Source organism: Oncorhynchus tshawytscha, linkage group LG34 (assembly GCF_018296145.1).
Source record: "Oncorhynchus tshawytscha isolate Ot180627B linkage group LG34, Otsh_v2.0, whole genome shotgun sequence".
NCBI classification, from domain to species: domain Eukaryota; kingdom Metazoa; phylum Chordata; class Actinopteri; order Salmoniformes; family Salmonidae; genus Oncorhynchus; species Oncorhynchus tshawytscha.
Window position 1 is genome coordinate 8,732,626 of NC_056462.1, and position 13,457 is coordinate 8,746,082.

The following is a 13,457-nucleotide window of genomic DNA, read 5'->3' on the forward strand; positions in this document are numbered from 1 at the left end:
ACTTCAGATTGAACCTACATTTAGAGTCTGTCATAGCATATTGATATTTATTGGCCCAAACACCATTCCACCTCAGTGACTTTGACTAAAACAATAACTAGACACACAGGTTTGACGACCAGGTTCACTGGTTAACTAACTACACAATACTGTCCAACGATGCTGCATTCGTGATGACTAGGGCCAACATCAATGTATCATCAACTAGATTACAGGACATAATACACTCTGAGCCTGGGCACAAGTTGAATGTTGAAGACGTATCACAGATTGTTGAGTAGAGTAATCCTAATTGGTTTGTGTCTTTGTCTTTAGAGGATGGGTGCAAGGACATGGTAGCATCTCTCTGCCAAGGGATCGACCATCTGGTGTTCAATCTTTAAATAGCTTGTCTAGTCTCTGCGGGTTAGTCTTACTGTATTACAGTCTTACCTACATATACACTTGTATTCACATTCAATATACAATATGGACCATAGAGTTCATGAACCCTGAAGGTCTTCATTTGTTGACTTTAGATGGCAACACAAAGGCTGTTCCTTACAGTAGTCTATCTTTGTAGGTTTACTGTACCTTTACTGTAATATGGTGAATCTTTACTGTAATATGGTGAATCTTTACTGTACGATGGTGAATCGTTACTGTATCTTTATGTATATCTAAATATATTTTAAAGTGTAGATTACCGTTTCTATACTCTTTTACTGCACAGGAGGTTGGTGGCACCTTCATTGAGGAGGACGGGCTGGTGGAAATGGCTGGAGTGGAATAGTATCAAATACATCAAACACATGCCATTCGCTCCGTTCCAGCCATCATTATAGGCCTCCCTCCCCACAGTAGCCTCCAGTGATCTACTGTATCTTGAAGACAGTGTACAAAAGTATTAATTTTTTTCTAATAGGGGTTGTAGAACACTTCCACACAGTAGGGGGTTTCAATTAGACAGCAGTTATGAGAGATTAGACACACAATCCATGAAGAAATATGATTCATTTAGGTCAAACAATAAGGATGAAGGAGGATCATGATTAAGAGAGACAACTGTATTGAAAACGGCTCAATATTTACCCTCACAAAGCTCAATTGACTCGGTGAAGTTCAAGCTGATGACATTAAAGGCCCATTGTGATATTTGTACATTTTTTGCATTTAAATGACTGATGCTACCCATTGATTCTTGATGAATATCACTTACACAGCAAATTGGCCAGTGTTATCTCGTGTTGATTTTTCAGTGTATCATTTCTAGTGTTGATTCAGGAGTTACATTCACTTTGTAAGTGGTAAATGGTGCAAAATAATCCCAGTGTTGGTGTTAATAAACACAGTTGCGTGTGAGAGTGTGATTGTGTCAGTTTTACTCTGTGGAGGGTAAAAAATTCCATTCAAAACCACACTCATCATTATCATATTTCCCAGCGTGCTCTACTGCAGGTAGATTTTTTGGGGATTGTTTTCATTATTTGTGTTTTTGCATGCACATTGATTGATTAATCACATGCTACACAACATAATTTTTCTAAACTAATCAAATCAGTCAGATTTATTGCACCCGTTACTGAAATGGTTGTTCCAGTTTAAATGGTAGTCTCCTTTATCAGTGTTTATAACCCAGGCAGCCATTCTGAATGCAGGTTATTGGTGAATGAAAATGCCAACTGTTGGAATGTACACATCACTTTGCAAGCCAACATAATGTGAATTGCAGGCCTGATGTGGCCTGTAAACAATGAGTTTCAGGCCACTGTATTACTAAAACTAGGCCTCAAAATAAGGCCTTACGAGATATGTAACGTCATAAAGATTTGAATGATATCATTTGCCCAGAAACTCACTTGGTGAACGAATTCAACAACCATGTGTCTGTTACTAATAAATACAGTCATGGGTGGTAACTCAATCGAAAAGGCAATTATAACGGAGGCGTGGCTTAGTGGCTTTCAGTTAGATATTCTTGGCCAACCTTGAGTGGAAGTGCTGTACCAGTTTAAGTGGTCTATGGTTATGTTAATTAGAGTTGGAGTACATCCGCTACCAGATCTGAAGTCTTTGTAAATACTTTGATTAGCGCATGTGTAAAAGGGTTGTAAAGAGAAAAAAAAACATTTTGGAGGAAAAAAAACTATTTTTGTAACAGTTAAAAACATTATATGAAGTGTTATTGCATAGTATATATATAAACAGTGCCTTCGGAAAGTATTCAGACTCCTTGACTTTTTCCACATTTTGTTACGTTATAGCTTTATTCTAAAATGGATTAAATAAATAAAAATGTCTTCAGCAATCTACACACAATACACCATACTGACTAAGCGAAAAACAGGTTTTTCAAATTTTTTGCTAATTTCTTAAAAATAAAAACAGAAATAGCTTATCTACATAATTATTCAGACCCTTTGATATGAGACTCGAAATTGAGCCCAGGTGCATCATGTTTCCATTGATCATCCTTGAGATGTTTCTACAACTTGATTGGAGTCCACCTGTGGTAAATTCAATTGATTGGACATGATTTGGGAAAGGCACACACCTGTCTATATGAGGTCCCACAGTTGACAGTGCATGTCAGAGAAAAAACCAAGCCATGAGGTCAAAGAAATTGTCCATAGAGCTCCGAGACAGGATTTTGTCTAGGCACAGATCTGGGGAAGGGAAACAAAACATTTCTGCAGCATTGAAGGGCCCAAAAACAAAGTGGCCTCCATCATTCTTAAATGGAAGAAGTTTGGAACCACCAAGTCTTTTCCTAGACCTGGCCACCCAGCCAAACTGAGCAATTGGAGGAGAAGGGCCTTGGTCAGGGAGGTGACCAAGAACATGATGGTCCCTCTGACAGAGCTCTAGAGTTCCTCTGTGGAGATGGGAGAACCTTCCAGAAGGACAACCATCTCTGCAGTACTCCATCAATCAGGCCTTTATGGTAGAGAGGCAAGATGGAAGCCACTCCTCAGTAAAAGGCCCATGACAGCCCGCTTGGAGTTTGCCAAAAGACACCTAAAGACTCTTAAACCATGAGAAACAAGATTGTCTGGTCTGATGAAACCAAGATTGAACTCTTTTGCCTGAATGCCAAGTGTCATGTCTGGAGGAAACCTGGCACCATCCATCTGGTGAAGCATGGTGGTGGCAGCATCCTGCTGTGGGGATGTTTTTCAGCGGCAGGGACTGGGAGATTAGTCAGGATTGAGGCAAAGATGAACAGAGCAAAGTACAGAAAGATCCTTGATGAAAACCTGCTCCAGAACACTCAGAACCTATGACTGGGGGCGAAGGTTCACCTTCCAACAGGACAACGACCCTAAGCACACAGCCAAGACAATGCAGGAGTGGCTTCGGGACAAGTCTCTGAATGTCCTTGAGTGGCGCAGCCAGAGCCCGGACTTGAACCCGATCAAAGGTCTCTGGTCTGGAGAGACTTGAAAATAGCTGTACAACAATGCTCCCCATCCAACCTGACAGTGCTTGAGAGGATCTGCAGAGAAGAATGGGAGAAACTCCCCAAATACAGGTGTGACAAGCTTGTAGCGTCATACCCAAGAAGACTTGAGGATGTAATCGCTGCCAAAGGTGCTTCAACAAAGTACTGAGTAAAGGGTCTGAATACTTATGTAAATGTGATATTTATGTTTTTTATTTGTAATAAATTAGCAAAAACATTTGAAAAAACTGTTTTTGTGTTTTCATTATGGGGTATTGCGTGTAGATTGATGAGGGAAAAAACAGTTGAATAAATTTTAGAATAAGGCTGTAACGTAAAAATGTGGAAAAAGTCAAGGGGTCTGAATACTTTCTGAATGCTCTGTATATATACAGTACCAGTCAAAAGTTTGGACACACCTACTCATTCAAGGGTCTTTATTTTTTACAATTTTCTACATTGCAGAACAATAGTGAAGACATCAAAACTATAAAATAACACATATTCAAATATAAGCAAGGTTTGAAATTATTCTGTTTTAGTTAAATATTATATCTTTTTGGGCTTCTTGTGGTCAATCTGCAGTTGAGAAATTATTTGTCATTCTGTTTTGGTCCCCTGACCATCTGCTCAAGACAAATAAATTGGCCTGCGGCTGAATCTATTTGATGATCCCTGTTGTAAACACCTCCTTGTGTTAAATATACTATATGAGATGTTATTGTGTAACACTAAACGTTTTAATTACCTAACACTGACAAAGTGTAATGGTGTCAGCACTTAATTTAACACTGAAAAGTCTAGACCCATTGCACACTGGCTGATTGCTAAAAATGTAACAGTGTTGATCAACAGTGGTGAATTTTCTGTGTATAAATGCCTCATGGTCCAAGTGCTTTACATTTTCCAGTGCATGGGACACAATAGCTGTTGTGGCTAGCACAGTGTGGGGCTAGACTAGACATTATGTTAGCGGTGGAAGAGAATGGCTGAATGAGTTGGGTAGCTAGCTAATCCTCTTTGGATGTAAAAAAGCCTATCTGCGAGTGCCTGTTCATTCAACTGTCTCAAAGCAGAACCTTGCTGTGAGATCTGGTTGTCTTTCTGCAATCTCAGCCACCCAGAACCAAAATCTCCTGTAACTACGTCAGCGACTCAATATATCTGTCCATGAGATATGAGTCATTCTGTTAATTAAACAGCAGTAGCCTTCTTATGGAAACCTACACCTGCAACAACTTGAATGCAAAGCATTAGCAAAACAGAGGAAGTATGTGATAGGCTTTTCGGACAGTGAAACTTCCTTGCCAAGGTTAAAGCATTTTGGCTATTTTGTTCAGGCTCATACAAGTGATCCATAGACTTAATTGTTTGTTCCATGTGTTTAAAATTAGACGAAGGCTGGAATTCAATTGAAACCACCCTTACAACAAATATTTCAGTTGAAAAACATCTGCGGTAAAACTGCAGTAATGGCAGTTGACTGTGATATTTTGGATGCGGTAATTTGAGAATAACTGCAGTTACACTGTAATGTTACTGCAGTAAAAATGGTGTTATTTTGGATGCAGTATTTGCAGCATACCACAGTTATACTGCACTCTAACTGCAGTTATTTTTTGTAAGGGCATGCTTATGCAAAGTGTATTGTGCACACACACTCTTATATAAGATATAGTAGCCAGTGGTGTAGTGGAGGGTAAAGAAGTAAACGCAGTTAACCCACGTTTTACGAAAAAACGCATTGAAAGTTTTTGTAAGTTTTTTTATTTTTTTATTGCAATGCTCAAGTTTACCCCCCACCTTATCTTGAATGATAAACATTCGCTCATTAAATTAGCCACAGAAAATGTTGACCACTAAAATGAATAACTTGCGTTGTCTTTATTTGGGGTTTGAACAATTGACGTTGCCTCGATCTGCAATGAGTTTCTCTATTTGGCAACACCGCACAAGCAAGATTGTGCTTCCTCAATTGCCTAAATACCTAGGCAACTTCTCAAAGCCATAACCTATATATAGTAGACTGCCTGTCTGTAAGTCCCCATTATCCTAAAATTACGTGTTACAGAATACAGCAACACAGTTGTGTTGAAAACAAAGGCACGCCTGCCTGCCGGTATGCAACGTAGACAGCATAGTTGATGAGCGAAGGAGGATGTTTTGTCCGATAGTAACCTCGGAGTGAGAAAAGGAGGGGGTTACGTGGTTTATAATCAGTTGGCTATATATAGAACGGCAAATCATTCATTGTTATATCTGTACCGTGCCCTGCAATTATGAAATAAATACAATTTCCTCCTGGACCTGAGAAAGTGTCCATTCTTGTCTCAAAATATGCATCACTCATTCCTTTCTCTGTCTGATAATTTTCATACAAAACCAGCCATCAATGATCAGAACAATTCCTCTGAATCACACATCGTTTATCGGACAAATAACCATATAAATATAACCTATGAAATAACAATGTTGACAAAAACATAATAAAGCTAAACACAAATGTTCGAATGTTGAGAAACCATTGCATCGTATCGAAAAGATAACGCTAGAGAAGAGAAACATCAACTCGAGTCGAGACCAGATCCGCTCTGCTCTCCACTTCGCATGAAAAGCAGCTTTGACCGATAGTAACCTCGCTTCGCAGCCGGCAGGAACTAGGTGAAAGGGGAATGATGTCATTGGGCTGTGGAGGAGAATAGCATTGCTCGACACAGCAGAATATCACGATGGCTATTTGGTTTTGGGTTAATATTTATACGAACATGGTCATGTGTGATTTACTGCACAGAATGCTTCAATATGTTACTTTTTGGGCGACCCGACCAAATTGACAGAAATGTGAGCTATAGACCGGTCATAATTTCAACCAAGCCTAAGAACCAGTAGATCTGTTCTATTTGCGCTATATCTACTCATCCCATTCTAAGTTTCGTTTTTACATATTTTACTTTTGGTTTTGTATACCAGCCTCAAACAGCTGAAAATACAATATTTTTGGTTATTGAAAATGTGTTTCACAACTGCTTTGTCACAAACTGAAATTAGGTGAATTATTTCTGCAACTTTTAGTCGATTTATTAAAAATTCAAAACTGAAATATCACATTTACATAAGTATTCAGACCCTTTACTCAGTACTTTGTGGAAGCACCTTTGGCAGCGATTACAGCCTCGAGTCATCTTGGGTATTATGCTACAAGCCTGGCACACCTGTATTTGGGGAGTTTCTCCCATTCTTCTCTACAGATCCTCTCAAGCTCTGTCAGGTTGGATGGGAATCGTCGCTGCACAGCTATTTTCAGGTCTCTCCAGAGATGTTCGATCGTGTTCAAGTCTGGGCTCTGGCTGGGCCACTCAAGGACATTCAGCGACTTGTCCCGATATCACTCCTGCATTGTCTTGGCTGTGCGCCTAGAGTCGTTGTCCTGTTGGAAGGTGAACCTTTGCCCCAGTCTGAATTCCTGAGCGCTCTGGAGCAGGTTTTCACCAAGGATTTCTCTGTACTTTGCTTTGTTCATCTTTCCCTCGATCCTGACTAGTCTCCCAGTCCCTGCCGCTGAAAAACATCCCCACAGCATGATGCTGCTACCACCATGCTTCACCATAGGGACGGTGCCATGTTTCCTCCAGACCATAAAGGCCTGATTGGTGGAGTGCTGCAGAGATGGTTGTCCTTCTGAAAGTTTCTCCCATCTCCACAGGGGAACTGTGGAGCTCTGTCAGAGTGGCCATTGGGTTCTTGGTCACATCCCTGACCAAGGCCCTTCTCCCCCAATTGCTCAGTTTGGCCAGGCGCCCAGCTCTAGGAAGAGTCTTGGTTGTTCCAAACTTCTTCCTTTTAAGAATGGTGGAGGCCACTTTGTTCTTGGGGACCTTCAATGCTTCAGACATTTTTTGGTACCCTTCCCCAGATCTGCGCCTCTACACAATCCTGTCTCGGAGCTCTAAGGACAATTCAACCTCATGGCTTAGTTTTTGCTCTGACATGCACTGTCAACTGTGGGACCTTATATTGACAGTTGTGTGCCTTTCCAAATCGTGTCCAATCAATTGAATTTACCACAGGTGGACTCCAATCAAGTTGTAGAAACATCTCAAGGATGATCAATGGAAACAGGATGCACCTGAGCTCATTTTCAAGTCTCATAGCAAAGGGTCTGAATACTTATGTACATTTGGTATTTCTGTTGATGTTTTTTTTTATACATTTGCAAAAAATGTAGAAAAACCTGCTTTTCGCTTTGTCATGATGGGGTATTGTGTGTAGATTGTTGAAGGAATTTAAAAAAAATCAATTTTAGAATAAGGCTGTAATGTAACAAAATGTGGAAAAAGTCAAGGGGTCTGAATACTTTCCGAATGCACTGTATATCAACATTGCGATATGCATAGATTGTTGTGGAACTCATACACTTGTGCAAGACTCTTTGACGCCTCAACAGAGTCAATGTTTGACTTTAACATGTGATAACAATATAACAGAACAGATTAACCGGAATAACATTTACTCTCATGGGTGGCCAAAAATAAATATCTGAACGCCACACCCCAACTAAACCACGGCTCTAGCCTTCTGAACCCGCTGGGTGATATCTCAATAACCCGGCATCAAAAACCCAGTACCCAGCATTAATACCCCTGAATTTTCTAAAGAAAACAACCCAACTAAGTGACCCAACACCTGCAACCCAGAAGTTGGGTCAACCAAACAACCCAGCATTTTTTTAAGAAGGTAAGCTTCCTGTACTATAGAAAAACTATATGGAAAAAGTAACTGGATCTCCTAGGGAAAAACTAGGGTCTTCAAGGGAAAAATAAGGTCTACTAGAGGGAGGACAAAAACAAGTTGATATTTTAGGGAAAACTGAATTCACGAGGGAAAACTGGATTCACTAGGGGAAACAGATTCCACTAGTGAAACTGGATCTACTAGGGAAAACTGGATCCACTGGGGAAAACTGGATCCACTAGGGAAAACTGGATCCACTAGGGAAAATTTAACCATCCCATGCTATGTGGTCGGTGTTATGAGAGCTGACGTCTATAGAACCAATGACTCAGTATTTACTAAGCACCTCCGCTATGTTACATCAGCACACAAAGTTACTCGTTTTGGTGGTGTGTTCAAACGTCTGTTAATATGCTTGACAAATCATGCTTTACATTCTCACTCTTTATAATTTACTTGATTAATCCGACATCACCCCTATGACTGACATGTGTTTGTCTCACCTAGCACTAACTGTAAGCCTATGCATTGATAAAGTTGTTATGGGGGTGTTTGTCGTTAGTACGGTTTTGGAATTAGAAAACTAGATTTATTATGCTGTCCAACATGTTGATAGTTTACACCAAGTAGTATGTTACATTGCACTGTAAGACTTATTTACACCATGCAGTACAAGCCTCCTCTTGATGTGGTTGACATTTTTAAAAAATTTAAAAAAGATTAAGAGATATGAGCTGCATTTAAATATATTATAGAAGCTGTTTAATACCTAGTGTACAAATGTTTTTATCCTTTCTGGTAAAACGCTTCATAGAATGAATCAATTAATGTACAAGGGAATATTATAGGAAATAGCTAAATTAATACACCTTATCAAATTAGAAGCTTATGGAAGGACACTGTATTAGTTACTTTAATTCTGGAAAACAAAACTGTAAAAGTAGGAGCGTTTCGTATGAGAATGTGGATTTTCACGAGTAGTCCAAAAACAACTGACAACAAAATACACTGCTGTTCAAAAGTTTGAGGTCACTTAGAAATGTCCTTGTTTTTGAAAGAAAATCACATTTTCGGTCCATTAAAAGAACTTAAAATTGATCAGAAATACAGTGTAGACATTGTTAATGTTGTTAATGACTATTGTAGCTGAAAACGGCTGATTTTTAATGGAATATCTACGTAACCGTACAGAGGCCCATTATCAGCAACCATCCCTCCTGTGCTCCAATGGCACGTTGTGTTAGCTAATCCAAGTTGATCATTTTAAAAGGCTAATTGATCATTAGAAAACCCTTTTGCAATTATGTTAGCACAGCTGAAAACTGTTGTTCTGATTAAAAAAGCAATAAAACTGGCAAAACACCAGTCTCAATGTCAACCGTGTAGAGGCGACTTCGGGATGCTGGCTTTCTAGGCAGAGTTCCTCTGTCCAGTGTCTGTGTTCTTTTGCCCATCTTAATATTTTATTTTTATTGGCCAGTCTGAGATATGGCTTTTTCTTTGCCACTCTGCCTAGAAGGCCAGCATGCCGACGTCGCCTCTTCACTGTTGACTGGTGTTTTGCGGGTACTATTTCATGAAGCTGCCAGTTGAGGACTTGTGAGGCGTCTGTTTCTCAAACTAGACATTCTAATGTACTTGTCCTCTTGCTCAGTTGTGCAGCGGGGCCTCCCACTTCTCTTTCTATTCTGATTAGAGCCAGCTTGCGCTGTTCTGTGAAGGGAGTAGTACACAGATCTTCAGTTTCTAGGAAATTTCTCACATGGAATAGCCTTAATTTCTCAGAACAAGAATAGACTGAAGAGTTTCAGAAGAAAGTTATTTGGTTCTGGCCAATTTGAGACTGTAATTGAACCCACAAATGCTGATTCTCCAGATATTCAACGAGTCTAAAGAAGACCAGTTTTATTGCTTCTTTAAATCAGAACAACCATTTTCAGCCCTGCTAACATAGTTGCAAAAAGGTTTTCTAATGATCAATTAGCCTTATAAAATTATAAACTTGGATTAGCTAACACAACGTGCCATTGGAACACAGGAGGGATGGTTGCTGATAAAATGGGCCTCTGTATGACTATGTAGATATTCCATAACAATCAGCCGTTTCCAGCTACAATAGTCATTTACAACATTAACATTGTCGACACTGTACTTCTGATGAATTATGCTATTTTTATGAAAAAAAAAATTGCTTTTCTTTCAAAAACAAGGACATTTCTAAGTGACCCCAAACTTTTGAACAGTATCATTATTATCCTCCCCATTTCAATTTGATACACTCCCACATATGTGTTCTGCCTGCCTGTCTGTGTCTCGTGCCTGCTGACCAACCAACCAGCTGCAGCCCACTGCCACATAAAGGCCCATGCAACCCCAACAGCTGGCTACAACACTATGCCCTCTCTCTTTATCTCTTGCTCTCCATTTTTCATGGTCAGCGTGGTGGTTGCCCCTCTGTTTTTCATGACTATATCTGCTTGGCCTTGAGCACTTTTCTCTTTCAGTTGCTGTTTTGTCTAAACAGACTGCTGTTGTTTCTTCTACCCCAGCGTGTTGGAGGGTAGGTTACCGCTCTCCCAACATGGGCCCCTGACCAACACTGTCGCTGCTCTGCTGACTGTTGATAACCGCATGTTTCACTTCACTAACTTTGTGTTGAGAACATGAAAAACAACTGGTTATGCACTACTGAATACATACTGGTCGGAAATGTACTCACTTCTCCTATAGTTATGGCCAGCAGTTTATATGTCCACGTGACCTGATCGGGAAAAGCTCTAGGGCATAGTTAAAGGCTGTACCTTAGGAGTTTTCCTGGTTGGGTCACATGCTCAGGAAAAACTCCTGGTCCCTAGCAGGGTTGTTAAAAAAAATGTATTGCATAAAAATATATGAAATGCACTGTATAAAATAAAATAAATACTGAAAGACTGAGCGTTCATTCTGTTCCCAAAGGGATCACCCAGTCTATGTCAAGCAGGCCCTTTGAAGTAGTCAGATTCAGAGGCTGACGATGTATGTATGAAAGACCTATTTTAGTAACAAACAGGGTTTCAATTACAAGATTGCTGGGGGGTATCTTGGTTGCTACTCTGGACAACCCTTTACCCACTGTAATATTAACACGGGCATCCCTATAGATGCTGGAAAAACTATGCCCTATTTTCAGAGCACCTCACTACGTATGTATGGCTGTATGTAATTCAATCCCTAGTATGAAATGAGTCTGGCAATGAACCAATCCTCAATATAAGTTGAATATAAATCTCAGGTGCATTCGGGAAAGTATTCTGACCCCGTAACTTTCTACACATTTTGTTACGTTTACAGCTTTATTCTAAAAGTGATTTTTTTTAAATATCCTCATCAATCTACACACTATACCTCATATTGACCAGTGGTGGAAGAAGTACTCAAATATCATACTTGAGTAAAAGTAAAGATACCTTAATAGAAAATGACTCAAGTAAAAGTGAAATTCCCCCAGTAAAATACTGCTTGAGTAAAAGTCTAAAAGTATTCAGTTTTAATTATAAAATGACTTAAGTATCAAAAGTAAATGTAGTTTCTAAAATATACTTAATCATCAAAAGTAAAAAAAGTACAAATAATACAAAAATCCTTATATTAAAGCAAACCAGATCGCACAATTGTATTTTTTATTTACGGATAGAGTCAGTAGAGATGACCAGGGATGTTCTCATGATAAGCGAATTGGACCATTTTCTGTCCTGCTAAGCATTCAGAATTTAACAAGTACTTTTGGGTGCCGGGGAAAATGTGTGGAGTAAAAAGTATATGATTTTCTTTAGGAATGTAGTGAAGTAAAAGTAAAAGTTGTCAAAAATATAAATAGTAAAGTACAGACACCCAAAAAATCTACTTAAGTAGTACTTTAAAGTATTTTTACATAAGTACTTAACACCACTGATAATGACAAAGAAAAAAACGTTTTGACATTTTTGCAAATGTATTAAAAATATAAAAACAAATTATTTATTTACATACATTTTCAGACCCTTTGCTATGAGACTCGAAATTGAGCTCAGGTGCATCATGTTTCCATTGATCATCCTTCTGATGTTTATACAACTTGACTGGAGTCCACCTGTGGTGAATTCAATTGATTGGACATGATTTGGAAAGGCAGGCATGCAAGGACACATTCTAGAATTCTCTCATTCTTCAATGATAATTGTAATTCCGCTGCTTGCGTAAGCGTGACTTGACTGTGACACTACTGAATAGCATTTTCTCAGCCCCTCGACCTTGGGGGCTGAGCAATGGTGATAATGACTTGAAGGAGACGAGGCACCGACTCAAACCAACAGCTGATAGCAGGCTGATCAATCCCACTGGAGAGCAGTAGCAGCACACTCACTGCAGACACGTGAGGGAGAGGAAGGGGGAGCCAGTGTGCTAATACCCACTCCCTTCCTTTTCAGAACAATGTCTCCCCTTTGAACAGCCACCCATATATACATACATGCACTATATATATATATATGAGAGAGAGAGAACCATCTAAAACAAAGAGTAAAAGCCTATTGGTTTCATTACAATGTTGAGAAATGTGGGTTATTAGGCTTATCTGGGGTTTGTTTATCCCAAAATAAGAAATAAGACTGTTTGTTTGAAATAAGCATACGTACCTAGAGTTATATGCAAGTCAACACAACACACAGACATAGATAAGTATTTGATGCCATTCAACTAAAAGATTACTTTTTACACCGCTCTTACTAAATGTTATCCAGCACACCATCAATTATTAAGCACTATGTAGCTATATAAACTATCCTAATTATAGTAGCCTACTGTACTTAACATACAATACTGTAAAAACGAAAACGGTCAACAACAAAAAAGTGCTAAACAACTGTGTAAATCAGAAAGTGTCACATCTGGCTGGGCCCCTCAACATGCCCTTCAGTAGGTGCATGTGAAAGGTTGTCATTATGAAAACAAATATTGAAGAGAAAAAAAAAGAAGGATGTGGAAGAAGGATGTGGGGCTCACGAAACAGGAAGCGGTCTGTACATAGCGTGTCTTTTAACTGTGACCATCAGCTGTTACCAGCCAAATGACAGGCAGTTCATCAATGCAACAACGACCAAATCATGCTCAAGTCAAGTCCCTCTTAACGGTTTCTGTTATGAAAAACCCCAGAGGTCACAAGCTGATCCCATCTATCATCTGTGGTATGGGATCTTAACAAACATGAAACATTCATCATGAAATTGATTATTCACGTCATTTTATAACATATTTTTCACTGCATGAGTATGTTCACATGTAGCCTCCA